The following is a 15,610-nucleotide window of genomic DNA, read 5'->3' as shown; positions in this document are numbered from 1 at the left end:
ATTATATAAAAGGTAAATTATAACTGTAAGTGAAGTACGAAGGTATCGATTGGAAAACCTAAAACGTTCTCGGTAATACTTCCAACCAAGGGAAGAAGCAGACTGAGTAGGTGACGCTGAGCAGAACAAAGGAAGGACCACAAGCAGAAGCCCTGCCCATCACAGCTCAGGCCAGAAAGGCCCCGTCTGTGCCATTCCCTCCCTGAAGACACCAAGGCACGGAGCTGATGAGAGTCAAGAAGAGAATGGAAGGGATGTGTGCACTCCTCAGTCACCCTGGCCTTGCTTTAATGAACTAAATGGTAAAATAACCCACGAGTCTAGCGCCAGACAGGTGAGCACACTCAACTGTGTGTCCACACCTTCATCTGGTCTGCAAGGAAGGGGGATCCTGACACACCATGCAGCATGAAGGGAGCGTTACAGCAATGAGCTGAGGTGATGTGCTTAATGAAGTGAGTCAGACAGAGCTCGTGTATACAGCAGCACCTGGGTTGGCTCTGAGCTGGACCATGGAATGGTGGTTCCTAGGGGCAGAGGGGGATGAGGAGTGTTATGTAATAAGTTTAGGATTTCCATTCGAGAAGATGGGAAGAAGCTTCTGGAGGTCAATGGTGAAGACTGTGTGGATACACTTAAAACTGCTCAACTGTACAGTTCAAATGACTGGATGGGGTGGTGTGTGCCTCTCATCTTGGCACTTTGGAGGCTGAGGCAGGGGGATCACACATTTGAGGAGAGTCTGAGCTATGTCAGGAGACTGCCTAAGGGAGGGGTGGAGGAAGAGAAGAGAGGTTAACATGTTCTTAATCTCAGCTACTCGGGAGGTTGAAGCCCCAGGATCACAGATTAAAGGTTAGACATAGCGAGACCCTGAACCAAAATAAAAGGACAAAGGATCTGGGAAGGTGACTCAGGGGTAAAGCACTTGTCCAGTGTGCACAAGACTCCTAGGTTTCATCCCCAGGACCTTTAAAACATGGAAATGGAGCTGGGCATGGCGGTGCACCCATTTAATCCTAGTATTTGAGAGGCAGAGGCAGGCAGATCTCTGAGTTCAAGGACAGACTGGTCTACAAAGTAAGTTCCAGGACAGCCAGGATAACACTGAGAAACTCTGTCTTGAAAAACAACGACAACGACAATGAATTGGAAATTTTTACAATATGTGTGTAAAATACCATCAGGAAAGAAGGAAGGAAGGAAGGAAGGAAGGAAAGAAAGAAGGGAGGAAGGAAGGAAGGAAAGAAAGAGGGGAGGAAGGAAGGAAGGAAGGAGGGAGGGAGGAGAGGTTTGCTGTCTTCTAAAGCCCTAGGCAGAGTTTGGAATAGAGCCCCACCAGCAGCAGGGAATGTACCAGCTGTGTGAGTTGTCTGTCCACGGTGATGTAGTGGCTCCCCTTCAGCTTTGCTGGTAGTCATGTATGCAAGAATTGCCTTTCTGCTCCATGAACTGTGGCTGTGACCCTTATGACTCATAGAGTTCAACCAGTGAGATGTGAGGAAATGTGCTAGGCTGTTGGGCCTTTCTTCTTCATTCTTTGCCCTAAAATTAGCTTGTTCCAAATTGGTGCTCTCGCTCTCTCTCTCTCTCTCTCTCTCTCTCTCTCTCTCTCTCTCTCTCTCTCTGTGTGTGTGTGTGTGTGTGTGTGTGTGTGTGTGTGTGGCGGGGAGGGGAGTTTGCCCACATGTGCACATGCTCATATGCTATGGCCTGCATATGGTGATCAGAAGACAGCTTGCACTAGCTGGTTCTCTCCTTCTTCACCATGGGTGCTCATCAAGCTTGGTGGCAAATGTCTTTACTGGCTGGGCCACCCCCTTGACCCATAATTTGCATTTTAGATGTTCGTTTCAGTGAAGGAGAAGAAACGTCCACACTGACACCAAGGACGACAGTGACAGAGTAAATGCTTATGTTCACTTAGCAACAGAGTGATCCTTGGGTCTTGTCTCTAAGCTGCCACCCAGCCCCACAGCCCCAATCGGGAAGTACCCGCTGAAAATATTGCCCCAGAAAATAATGCTTTCCTGGTACCTGACTAGATCCCAGATCTGTGAGCATGCTGTAGCTGAAGGTGACTATGCTGAGATTGCACAGGGAAATCCTCTAGATTTATCTACAGATGAAGATTCCCTCCTTAGAAGCTCATTGGAAAATCCTGGCTCTCCTGTCAGACCATGGAAGGAAAAGTCACTGCATCCGACAGATTAGGGTGGTGCCTACTCATTTTGGAGGGAGCCTTCTTCACTGCTGCCTGGCCTCCAAGCTTTACCCGAAAACCGTCTAAACACCCCGTGCCTCGTGTTCTTCCTGCGCAATACTGAGAAGTGTTCCTTTCCCCTTCCAGAGCTGGACGTTGCTGAGCCTGGGGCAGAGTCTTCCTTTACTGGAGTCACTCCATCAGACTTCTAGCCCCTTCCTCAGAGTTCCGACCTAAATAGGTGTGTGTAAGACCTGCTGCTGCTGGACGACATCCAGGCTGCTGTCCCCAGTGTGCTCCGGTGTGGAGCAGACTAGGGAGAGAGAAAGGTTTCTCTAAAGGACCCCAAGCAGAGCCCTGCAAGCACACTTGCCGGACAGAAAGCAGTCCTGGATGACAAGCGATTCTTTCGCTTCATTGTGAATCAGTGCACGATGGGCAGGCACACAGTTTTCCAAACAGCTCGTGCGTAGGGGTTGAGGGTGGGTGGGCTACCTCTCAGAGCAGCAGGACTCCACCCCATGCACCTGTGTACTCAGTCCGTGCCATTTACTAGACTGGCAGGCTGTCGAGAGGGACGGACACCACTTGCTCTCTGAGGAGCTTGAGAGCTTGATCCAAGAGTAAAGAAAAGGACTTGAGCCAGCAGATAGCATCTGGCCTGGTAGAGATGTCACACAATGACCAATAACCCTGCTGGGTTCTGAACAGGAAGCTTGTTTACTGCGGGCCCAGGTACTGTGGGATGCGCTTCCCAGACCTGCCCGCTGGCCTCAGAAGCTTTGATTGACAGTCATGCCCATTTCGAGCAGAGAAATTTCACTAAAGGAGCTGTGTGTCAGCTTTTCCACAGCCTCATGGCACAGATAGCCCAAGAGTTAGGTTTCCTGCCTCTCAGCCAAGGGAGGCATTTTTCAGCCCTCTCGACTCTTCTAACACAAGTGTCACCCACCAAACATCCAAAAAATTCTAGGGCCCGGCACGGCTCTGGCTTTCTGTTCAAGCTGGCAGACAATTGGTGCCGTGAAATGGAGACCTTCCCAAAAGTGGGTAGGATGGCAGCCAAGAGGGACAGATGTGGCGTCCCCTGTCAGCGCCCCCTGCTGGAGGGAAGGAGACACCAGACACCCACCCTCCACCCCCGGAGGCTCACCCCTGGGGCTCTGCCATCTGGACACTGGCAGACGAGGGTGGCAAGCAACAGACATCACACCTGCTCAGGACAGACTGCTCATGAACATGATGGCGCCGTTTGAGACTGCAAGTACCCCGTGACCTGATGTCTCCTTTCAGTGAGTCTGGGGCAGTGTGAAATGCCCAGACCCACTTGAAACAGCCAGAAAAACCAACTACTCCCCCCCACAGGCAGGGCTGCCAAAGAGTTTATCAGCAAAGGGAAAAGAGCAGGACTCTGAGGCGGAGAAATATAACAGCAACAAAGCAAAAAGGCAGACAGAAACAGACAGAAAGGAGAGAGACGCAGAGACACAAAGATAGAGCAACAGAGAATTCGTTTAACCACATAAGAAAGATACGAAGTTCTGTAAACTCAACTGGAGGTCACCAAAGAGGAGAGAATACAATGCCAGGAGAAGTGGCCACTCCTTGCAGACGTGGCATTGGACCATGCTGGACCGGCTGTCGGGGATGACTGGATTTCTGTTGACGGGCACACGCCTCAAGGGAGCCAGGCTTTTGGATGGTGTTGCCATGGGCTGATCGCAGTTGTTTACATCTGAAACAGTGCCATGCTCCAAGCCCTGTGCTTCAGAAACTTAGCTGGCCCCTCAAGTACCAGCTGCCCAGCTCTTTGGATGGGGTCTTCAGATGGTACACTATGGATGGACAACGGAGAAGATATCAGAGGAACTGTTTCCGATGCCAGCATCTGCCACCCGTCTAGAGCCTCAGTTTCCTTTGGATGCGATGAAGTGCACAGGCACAGACACCTCCCCTACTTGCTGATACGAGCCCTAAATGGTCTCCGGTGATTGAATTCTAAGATTCCTGGGCCACAGCTCTTCTACTGTTGTCTATTTTTTTTCTTCTTCTTTGGTTTTCTGAGACAGAGTTGCTCTGTGCAGCCCTGGCTGTCTTGGAACTCTCTCTGGCCTTGAACTCACAGAGATTCCACTGTCTTTGCCTACTGAGTCCTGGGATTAAGATGTGTGTCACCACCGCCATGCTGTCTACATTGGTAACAAACGCACTTAGATTTCTCCTTTCCCATTCTGTGCTCTCTCCTTCCAACCCTCCCCCCTTTCCATCCCCTTTCCCACCCCGCCTGGGATTGCTGGAGATTGAACCTAAGGCCAGACACACACATCGGGGAAATGCTCTCCTACTAAGCTGCACCCCTGCCCCTCCACCTTCATCCGGAGGCATTTGAGTGTGCTGCAGTTTTGGATATTCCTGTGGGTAGGTGGCTGTTCCTCTTGAATGACCATCACTTAATGCCACACTGCTCTTCGCCCTGCCGTGTGCTTTCTAGACCTTAATGTCTGCTCTCCTGTAAGCAAAGCTACTGAATATTCCAGTAAGGCTTTGAGTATAGCCTCAACCTGTCCCCAGAGCATCAATTCTACAGAAAATCATTCACTGAATCCTGAGACTCTCACTATCAACTGAGTTAGGAGAGTCCACATTAACAGAAGCTGACAAGCTCCAGGATTCATGAGAAAACACCTCAATCATGGCAGCTGAGGCTCTATGTGTTTTAAAAATCACCAAAGGACATCATAGACCACATTCTTCACTGGAGGCTGCACACAATATTTCCTTACCCACCACACTTACTCCATCATAGGAAAGCAAACAGAGCACACTCCGTCATGGTCTACCTGTAATTTTAAAGAAAAGTCCCCAACACAGTGGGATGAGACCAAGCGGAATTCACATGTATAAGAGCGTCCTGACCTACACACAGAGGTATCACACAGAGCAGTCATAAAGCTTCAGGGGGTCACCAGTGTTGACACCCAGGAAGATAAGAGGAATGGCTTGAATATTATGTAAAGTGGAAGAGGGACCTAGGTGCAGCAGAATGCATTATAAAAGAGATAGGGCAAGAAACTAGGCTTGGGATATAGTTCCGTGGTAGAGTAGCTGCTTAGCAAGTACCAGGTCCTGGATCCAACCTATTAGGGGTAGGGATGTATGAGAAGAAAGTGCAAAATAAAATTGCTATGGCGGCATTGTTCTCACATGAGAGCTTAAGAAAGACCCACACTCAGTGAACAAGAGCTGAAATATGAAATATTAAAATGGGAAGACAGTAAAGCTAAAGGATAGTTATGAAGTCTCACTACAGAGGGGGCAGTGGCTTCCCAGGAGACCAGCTCTGAGAGCTTGCACTGCCTCCTCTCCTTGTCTCTGTGACTGAATTTCTGACAGGAGCAGCTTAAGCAAGGAAAGGTTCCTTCCTTATGCTGAAAAGACACACACCATTCTGCATAGGCAGGGAAGTCATGGTGGAACTCATGGTGGTTCATGGCTGCAGCCCTGAGAGCCTGAGGCTGCTTGTTCAGGCCTTTGTGGATCAGGAACAGAGAAGGGCTTGGGATGAAACAGAGGCAAAGCTATATAATATGTAAGACCTGTACCTATAGCACTATGCCTAACCAACTAGGCTCATGTCCAGAAGGTTCCACAGCCTCCCCTCCCTCCATCCCTGTGAGCTCATGCTGGGGCTCACATGTTTAAGCCTGTGAGCACAAGGAGGTATTTTACATCTTAAGCTAAAATTCAGTAGAAAACACGAGGCAGCCACAGCAAATATGGGAAGAAGGCAAATGGAAGTCCTGAGTTGAGAGGAGATTGTAGAAGCCTGACATTTGGGGTATATGCCAAGCTCCTCTCCTCTAGAGTGACATTCTATCCCCTAAATCAGTGGTTCTCAACCTTCCTAATGCTGCGACCCTTTAATACGGTTCCTCATGCTGTGGTGACCCCACAATCGTAAAATTATGTTTGTTGCTACTTCATAAGTGTAATTTTCCTGCTGTTATGAATTGTGATGTAAACACCAGTGTTTTCCAATAGTCTTAGGTAATCCCTGTGAAAGCATCGTCAGAACCCCAAAGGGGTTGAGAATCACTGTACCAGAATGATCCTTGAAGAGAATTTGTGTCATGAAGTCTTGCTTCCTTGGTGTCTTAATTAGTCTTCTATTGCTATGATAAAATACAACGAACAAAACCAACTTGAGAAGTAAAGGGTTTTGTCACCTGACACTTCCGTGTAATAAACCATCACAAAGGGATGTCAGGACAAGAACTCAAGGCAGGAGCTGATGCAGCGCCCACTGATGAGTGCTGCTTACTGACTTGCTCCCTGTGGCTTGCTCAACCTGTTTTGTTATAGCATCCGGGGTGGCGCTACCCACCATGGACTGGGCCCTTCCACGTTGATCGTCAATAGAGAAAATGCACTGCAGACCAATCTGGTGTGTGTCATTTTCTCCATTGAGGTTCTCCTCTCTTCCCAAATTACTCTAGCTTGTGCCAAGTTCACATAAAATTAGCCAGCCTACTTGGCGACAGCTGAGCAGGTGAAACCGTGGTATAGATGGCCAAAGGAACCTCCCTGGGGATATGAAACTTGAGCTTCATGGGTCCTGCCAGTCTGTGGCTCTCACTGACCCTGAGGGACACCTACATTTTGGCTCTGCGAGTGGACATCTTCTGCTGTAGCACGTGCAGGTACAGAGAACGTTAGCTTAACAGAAAACCCAGCCATGCAGAGGTGGCCAGAGCTGAGGGACCATCTGGCTACCGGGCAGAGCAGATACTTTAGCTCCAGACAGTAGTGGAACATCTGGTTTCAGCCTTATGAGAGATGACTCTTCCCACCGATGTCCCACGAGACCCTCCTGACCTTTATGCCACCCTCTGCTTCACTCCGCCAAGCTTATTCTTGTACGAAGTTCCATTTCTATTTGCTCATCAAGAACCCTTGAGGTCAAATGAAGAAGCCTAGACATTATTTCATAATGTGTGGAGACAGTGCCTAACCAGTAAGGCAGAAGTTCTTCAACCACACTTAAAGAGCTTAGTGGAGTGCATCAGATCGACACCCGGGATGTGATGACCTCTCCAGTAACTCAGAGGATGGGTTTTGATTTTGTTTTCTGTTGAGAATCCAGCTACGATGTCTACACTACTCATAAACCCCAAATCTCCCTGCCCCAACCTCTCAAGGTGCTACAGGCACGGGTATCACCACTCTACCTAAAAAGTGGCTCTTGAATTAAAAAGTCAACCTTGGACTTAAGTCATTTGTGGGACGCCACCCTGTAGCTCAGTAAGAGCATAAAGAAACCTGAGGAGGGGGGAGAGAAAAAACCCTGGCCGTCTGTCACAATTCTTCCTGAAACAAATGGTCTATTATGTGGTATATTTTTCATCTATGCAGTATGTTTTTCAGAATGTGTGTATATGAAATAGTGCTTACATGGTACAAAAAGTCACTTTTAATGGACTCTCCTTTTAACACATGAACATTAGAGACAGAGGTAATGCACTTCCAAGTACTTTAATGACAAATATACAAACACACAATGAAAAATACTAGTGCGGGCATCTATATATTTCCTCTCAGGCAGCATAGCATTTCTCAGCTCTCCCTTACTGTCTTCTGTTGGGAGACTGTCAAGAGGAAGAGGGTAATGGCACAGGTGAAGTACAGAATCAGCACACAAAAACACCGAGGCAAGGACACATCGTTTAGAAAGTGACGTCTTGAACCAGACAATGAGTGGCCCAGTGATGTCACTACAGACTGACCCACCCCTAAATTTGTGTCGATACTGAATCCCTAATGTGATGGTATGAAAACATGGGGGCTATGGGAGATGATTAGGTCTTGAGGATGGAGCCCCCATGAAGAGATTAGCGCCCTACAGAGGAGGCTCTGTGTGGAAACACAGCAAAGGAGGATCCTTTCCCCTATCCAGGTTGGCGTGCATAAGACGTGGTTGCTGGTGCTTTGACCCTGGCTGACCCAGGACCACAAGCAGTAACTTCCTGTTGATTATAAGCAGCCCGGGTTATAGTTCTCGTCTTGGCATTCCTCACTCTGTATGGTTTCTTCCCCTCCTAATAACAGAGCCACACGATGAGCTGATGGTCCAAGAGGCCCAACCTGCCTTGTGCTTCTGCTTATCCTCTTCTTAGGTGAGGCTCAATTATCTCTTATCCAAAATTCTTTGGACTCAGTGGGTTTCAGACAGTGAATTTTCCAGAGTTTGGATTATCTGTCTAGACTTTAAAAATCTAAAAGGGTCTAGAACTCCAAACTTTTTTGATGTCATATCAACATGGTTTAGATTTGAGAGTGTTTGGTTTGGCTTGGATTTGGGTTTTTTGTTTGTTTGTTTGTTTGTTTGTATGGTTGACTGTTTTAGACAGAGTCTACAGTTGCCCAAGTCGGTCTTGGAATCACCAAGTAGTGGAGGGGGAACTTGAATTCCCAGGGTTACAGGAGTGGGCACAATGCTTGTACTGGGGGGATCACATGCAGACTTCACGAATGATAATCAAGCACTTTGCCAACTGAGCCGCATCTCCAGCTTGAATTTTGGAGCATTTTTATCTTTGACTTTCAGGTTAAGGATGATGAACTTACTATGAATTGTGAATTTTCCCTTTTGTTGACACCACGTTGGATTCTTGATGCAAACAATGCCAAGAGTCTTCCCCGGGACCGGCATGAGGCAGCGCATCATCAAACAGTTCATCTTTTTCAGGGGTCAGGTTCACAGGAAGACAAAAAGCAGTGAGCAGAGGATGGCCTGTAAGCCGCTTTCACTGTAATTCCCTATGGCTTCAGGGCAGAGGCCCCTACGGCACATGGTCTTACAGTCGCACTGCATCAGCTATAGAACTCTTAACGATACAGCAACCTCCTGAAGAAGTGAGACATGGGAAATTAGCCCCACACAAAATCTACAAGCTGAGCCTCCACTGACTGCCCCAGGACAACAGAAACTTCTCAAAGGTTTCACTGCCATTTCTTGGGGCTGGGGCCTCTTTGGCATCCATCGTTGCCCTTGACTCTTAGTGGCCGGCATCAGTCTTGTGGCTGGCGGCAGGCGGTGCTTCCCATGATGCTGAAGTTACTGGGCAGATGGAAACAGTGGAGGAATTGAAGGCTGGCCATGCGATTCTTTTTTGTTTTAATAGAGTAAGGTCCCTTACAGGGAGAGAGTGACCAGACAGAATTGTATTCTGTATGCCTGAAGAAAGAGAGAGAAACTTAACAGCCATTTAATTATGATTTAATATTCACAAGCTCCAAACTTTCCAGCCCCCTTCAACAGAGCTTCTCACCTTCCAAATGACTTCAGCTGCTTTAACACAACCCCGCTCTATGTCTGGGGCATCAATTTGATTTACAGAGCATTTCAAAATATTTATATATTTTTTAGGGTTTCCATCATAGCCCTAGCCAGTAACCTGCTGTGTTTGAAAACGTCTGGACAGTCATTGTCATTGTTTGCAACAGTTACTTTGGAGTCTGGAGAGGACTGTGGCATTTTGTAGAATCTAGGAATGCAATTACCAACGTTGTATACAGAATCCAAATGGCTTTCTGGCTTCAGAAGCCCCACCCTCCCGGGGAAAAGGGACAACAGCAAAACGTTTGTTTAATTTTTCTCTTGTAGTTGGTCGGTGATAGGTGGATTATATTAAGGCCAATTTGGCAGAAAGATTATTAGGGTAACAATTCCTTATAAGTACAAAACAATGTTGATTTAAACAAGGAAGAAAAATATGACCAGGGTGAAAGGCTCTTCTGACCCAGGGTCATATCTAAGTGTCTGGGGAAGAAATCAGATACCATAGGGATGTCTGGGTCCTGGGGTGAGTCATCCTTCATGATGCAAGAGATTGGTTTTGGACCAGTTAAAAGAAAGAGCTGCAGTGCCACTTAGAAATGACCTGCTAACAGTTAGGGGCTTTGTGTTTAAAGGAGGGAAAAGACAAACCCCTATTGAGCAGGCCATTTTGGACCGTGTAGGTCACTGCACAAGTTCCCCCTTGCCGTTGGGGATGTAGGCTTCTTAGACCCTATCAAGTTTTGACGGGATAGGGTTACTCCCAGATGACTTCTTCTCTTCAGTTTTATTTATGTAATTTTTTTCCCCTCTTAGATGTTATCTGCAGACTGCAATGCTAACACCCTTTCATAGTGTGAAACAGGGTCGTTAGAATGAAATAGAGTCCGGAAACAGAATCTCTTGACTTCCAGGTGGGCAAGTGGTTTGAGTAACTCTGAAGCTAGAGATGAAGATTTGTTAAGAACGACCTTAAAACTTGAAACAATAATCTGCCGTGTAGAGATGCCCATGGTTCGGTTGTACCTCAGAGGTAAAACACGATTTCAGCAAGCAGGAGCCCCTAGAGCCCATCCCAATCAACAAAAGAACAGAAGAGGGGGCTGGAGAGATGACTCAGCGGTTGACAGCACTGCTCATCCAAGGTTCAATTCCCAGCCGCCACTTGGTGGCCGGTAAGCATCTGTAATAGGATCAGATGCCCTCTTCTGGTGTGTCTGAAGACAGTGACAGGGTACTCATACATAAAATAAATAAACATAAAATCTTTAACGAAAGAAAGAGTAATCGTTATTTTGCGAGTGCACCCCACTCCCCCAGGTTTTGAACACCTCCCTTCCGGTGCCCGTAGGGTGTTGGGAATCTAACCCCAGGAAAACAGCGCCTCTGAGATTCAGCGCTGTATGTGTAAGTTACTCCCAGCTACATCCGTCCTTTGATGTGAAGTTTACAGCTGGCTTTTGGACAGCCGAGAGATCTCAGGTCAACTACAACGAAGCGGCCCTTGCTAGGGTCCCCTGTAGGTTATTGAGGTCCATGACTTCTGGGCCAAAGAAACCCGACCCTGGCATTCCTGGGCTCCTGCGTGGCTGGAACCTTTTCCTAGTTTATTTCTCCGACCGGCTTCTTCACCCCTGTATGGAATCACACTCAGGGCAGACGCCCTCACCCCACCCTATCCCTTCCACCCCCATGAAACCACCCGTTTGTCCTGAAGCTCCGTTGCAAGGGGCCCGCCAGGCTCCCCAGACATCTATGACAACAGCAGACGCCGCGCCAGGAGCACACACGAGCTGTCTCCAAAGCGGAGCCGTGCCAGCGACTCGGTGGGGGGAAGAGCTGCCTGGAGAAGGCTAATCATTCCCAGTCAGGCTGGCTGCAGCCCACTGCGGCTGCGCAGAGGCAGCTGAGGGCCCATTGTTCACGCAAGCAGTGGCCCAGGGCTTAGGGAGGGATCCACGCCCAGACTCGGTGCTCAGAAGTGGTCAGAATTATGGAATTTAAAGTGTCCACCGCTTAAAGGAGTGGCCTCACGTCCAGTATCTTGATAAATCACCCAGAAATCTGCAGCAGGAAGTGATGCTCTTCAGGGAGGCTCTTGATGGCTTTCGCCTTTTCTTTTCAGATTATGCACATGACCAAGATAAAATACCTTACAGAGTCTCGTTTACATAAATTACATGGCTCTGAAATGCCAATTTCGTATCCGGACAGGTCTGTCTTTCAGCCAAGGGCGCCTTTACATGTGAGTTTCACTAGGTAACTCCACCCTCTTTCATCTATACTTTAGTTACACTGGCTTGTCTTTTATTACTGTAAGCATGGATTTTGAATCCAGGAAATGAAAGCATTGGTATTTTGGTTCATTCATTCATTCACTTTAAAAGGAGACCGATGCTTTTGTGATGTAAAGATGTTCCCCGGGCAGCAATGGCAGCTTTTGCCCGGAAGAGCGGATTTAACAACAAATTCATTATTCTTGCAGAATTTTCCTGGTGCCAGGAAGCAAAGTGAGCGGAGCCTCCCTGGCTGGGATGGGGGTGGGAGGCTCCCAGCCCATGGGAATTCAAGCAGCAAAAAGGACTTCAGACCCTCCTGGGTTCACTGTAATAAAGCAAAAATACCTCACGCCACAAAGTAGCCAGTTAACTCCTTCTCGAGTGTGGATGTCGCGATTATGGAAAAGGGATGAGTTCATCATCGCCGATCATGCCTAAGTCCGAATGAGAGATCTGAAACAGATTTTGACACAAAGCACACAATGTTAGAGCTGGAAGAGTGCACAGGAAATACGGAATTCAACCTATCTTTCCCTTTTTCCTAGTGGTCCTTCAATGACACCAATGTCTGTGTGTCCGTCTGTAGCAGGTTATTGGATTTTTTTTGGTCTTGTTTTGTTTTAGAATTTCTAGGGGAAGGAAAAAAGCTTTTTCTTACCTTCAAGAGATGCGTGAGTGGCGGCCCCATAACAAAAGATATATTAGCGAGAGAAAAGTGCAAGATCCATTTCACCAGTTTTTATTTACTTAAATTGTTTTGCCCGCATGTATGCCTGTGCAGTATGCATGTGCCTGGTGTGCACGGAGGATGGAAGGGGCATAAATCCTCTAGGACAGGAGTTGCGGAGGGTCATGTGCCTGCTGGGAATCAAACCCAGGTCCTCTGGAGGAGTAGTCAGTGCTTTTAACTGCTGAGCCATCTCTCTGGTCTCCATGTGGTTAGTTTTATAGTTTTATAGTTTTAAAACTGAATCCACAAAGACTTAACAAAACTCTATGCTCACGCCTAGGTTTGATGGGAATTGGATGGTCATGCAGATGTATTAGACACCAAGGGAGCATGACTACAGGGGGCAATGAGGAGAATGTTAGCCTGGCGTGTCAGTTCCCATCCTATGTGGCTTGTGCATGTAGCTTCCCTCTCCTCTGTGCATTTGGAAGGACACCTGTCACATGAAGAAGTAGATCTCAGATGGACATTCTGCCTTTCACCATACTTAAGCTTAAAATACAGTAAGGAACGGGACCGTATTGGAGGGCTGTGTGTCTAGAATTCCCTCAACACTAGCAAATTGTACCTCCAAGTGTTGTTTGGTCCTAATTTTGTCATTTTAATCACGATACAAGTGATTTTCTTAATTCGAGAGATACCTGAGGATAGCTATCACATATCAACTTTGTTAGCATTTCTTCTAGGCTCTGCCCAACAGTTATCTAGCAACAGCCAGGGAGGAACCTAGCTTGCTATAAAAAGACTGGCCTCACAGCCAGAGCATGTCAAAAAGGATGAAAGCTAGCAGCAAACCTTTGAACTGAGAACAGGACCTCTGTTGGAGGAATTAGAGAAAGGACTGAAAGAGTTGAAGGAGCTTGCAACCCCATATGAACAACAATGCCAACCAACTAGAGCTCTCAGGGACTAAACCACTACCCAAAGACTACATGGACTGACCCAGGGCTCCAACTGCATAGGTAGGAGGGAATGGCCTTGTTGGGCACCAATGGAAGGAGAAGCCCTTGGTCCTGCCAAGCTGGACCCACCAATGTAGGGGAATGTCGGGGGTGGGGTGGGAAAGGGAGTGGTTGGAGAGGAGAACACCCTTATAGAAGAAGGGGAGAAGGATGGGATAGGGAGCTTATGTCTGGGAAACCAGAAAAGGGAATAACCTTTGAAATATAAATTTTAAAAAAGTATAATAATAATAATAATAATAATAATAATAATAATAATAGCCTCTCTCTTGCTTGCTCTGACCTCTCCTTCTCCCTCCCTCTCTGTCTTCTTCCCCCTCACTCTCTCCATGTGTTCCCAGCTGACCGCTTCCCTACTCTCTCTCTCTCTCTCTCTCTCTCTCTCTCTCTCTCTCTGTCCCCTTTCTCTGTCTCCACTCCCTTCTTACTCCCCTCTCATGGCCCAAATAAACTTCATTTTATACTAGTTATACTAGATCCATTGTATCAAAGGCAGGTTTATTGGGAAACTGCTCTCAGGTGGGTTCCCTGGCCTCAAGGATGAGGCCTCAAGGATGAGGCCAGGGAAGTCACCATGGGAAGTGGGGGAGGGGGGAGGTGAAGAAAGGGCCTGTGTGCAAAGAAATGGAGGGGGGGAGAGAGAGAGAGAGAGAGAGAGAGAGAGAGAGAGAGAAAGAGAGAGAAGAAAAAATGTCTGGATTATATAAGGTAGAGAGACTCTGGAGGAAGGGCAGCCCAACCCTGGGCTGGAAAGTTCAGGGTTGGGGGCAGGTATGGACAAGTATGGACAGAGGGACATGGGACAGGTGCTTTGGTATGTAAAAATATGCACCTCAGTCAATTGTCCCTGGGTCTGGAACCAAACAGTTCATATGTCGTTTACATGTGTGCTTGCAGTTGAATGCAAATGTTTATGCTAACACACGAAGCTCAGAAAACAATGCCGGGTGTCTTCCTCAACTCCTCTTACTTTCTGAGACAGAGTCTCTTACTGAACTCAGAGCTTGCTAACCCAGCTAGACTGTCTAGCCAACAAGCCCCAGGGATCCTCCTGCCTTTGCCTCCACAGAGCTGGGATTGTACCACAGCCAGCTTTTTGCGTGGCTGCTGGGGATGTGAACCTGAGTCCCTCGTGCTTGTACAGAAAGTATTTTACTAATAATAGGGTTATTGCATGGACCCCTTCACATTGTGTCTCCACAGACATTTCATTACATATGTATGACCAGTCATCACTGGTGACTAGTTAGCCCTCATGTTCTGTCCCCTCCGTTTGTGGTCAAAGGGTTGAGGTGAGAGTCCCAATTTACTAACCTTGCCTCCCTTCTTCTTGTGGCCAGCTCCAACTTGAAAGTAGCCCAGAGGGAGGCAAAGTTTAGAACAGAGGCAGAAGGAACACCCATTCAGAGCCTGCCCCACATGTGGCCCATACATATACAGCCACCAAACTAGATAAGATGGATGAAGCAAAGAAGTGCAGGCCGACAGGAACCGGATATAGATCTCTCCTGAGAGACACAGCCAGAATACAGCAAATACATAGGCGAATGCTAGCAGCAAACCACTGAACTGAGAACGGGACTCCCGTTGAAGGAATCAGAGAAAGGACTGGAAGAGCTTGAAGGGGCTCAAGACCCCATATGAACAACAATGCAAACCAACCAGAGCTTCCAGGGACTAAGCCACTACCTAAAGACTATACATGGACTGACCCTGGACTCTGACCTCATAGGTAGCAATGAATAGCCTAGTAAGAGCACCAGTGGAAGGGGAAGTCCTTGGTCCTGCCAAGACTGAAACCCCAGTGAACGTGATTGTTGGGGGGAGGGTGTTAATGGGGGGAGAATGGGAAGGAGGAGGGGCTAGGGGGGTGTTTGCCTGGAAACCAGGAAAGGGAATAACAATTGAAATGTAAATAAGAGATACCCAATTTAATAAAGATGGAGGGGGGGGGAAAGAAAGCTAATTAGGGAACTCATCCCTAAAAAAAAACCTAAAAAAAAAAAAAAAGAAAAGAAAGTGCCCCAGAGCTGCCAAGCACCGGCACCTCATTGGCATGTGAAAGACATTATCACTTCAAAGGTTGGGCGGAATTTAGGA

Source organism: Rattus rattus, chromosome 3 (genome assembly GCF_011064425.1).
Source record: "Rattus rattus isolate New Zealand chromosome 3, Rrattus_CSIRO_v1, whole genome shotgun sequence".
NCBI lineage: Eukaryota > Metazoa > Chordata > Mammalia > Rodentia > Muridae > Rattus > Rattus rattus.
The sequence above is the reverse complement of the archived record's forward strand: the minus strand, read 5'-3'. Positions refer to the sequence as shown.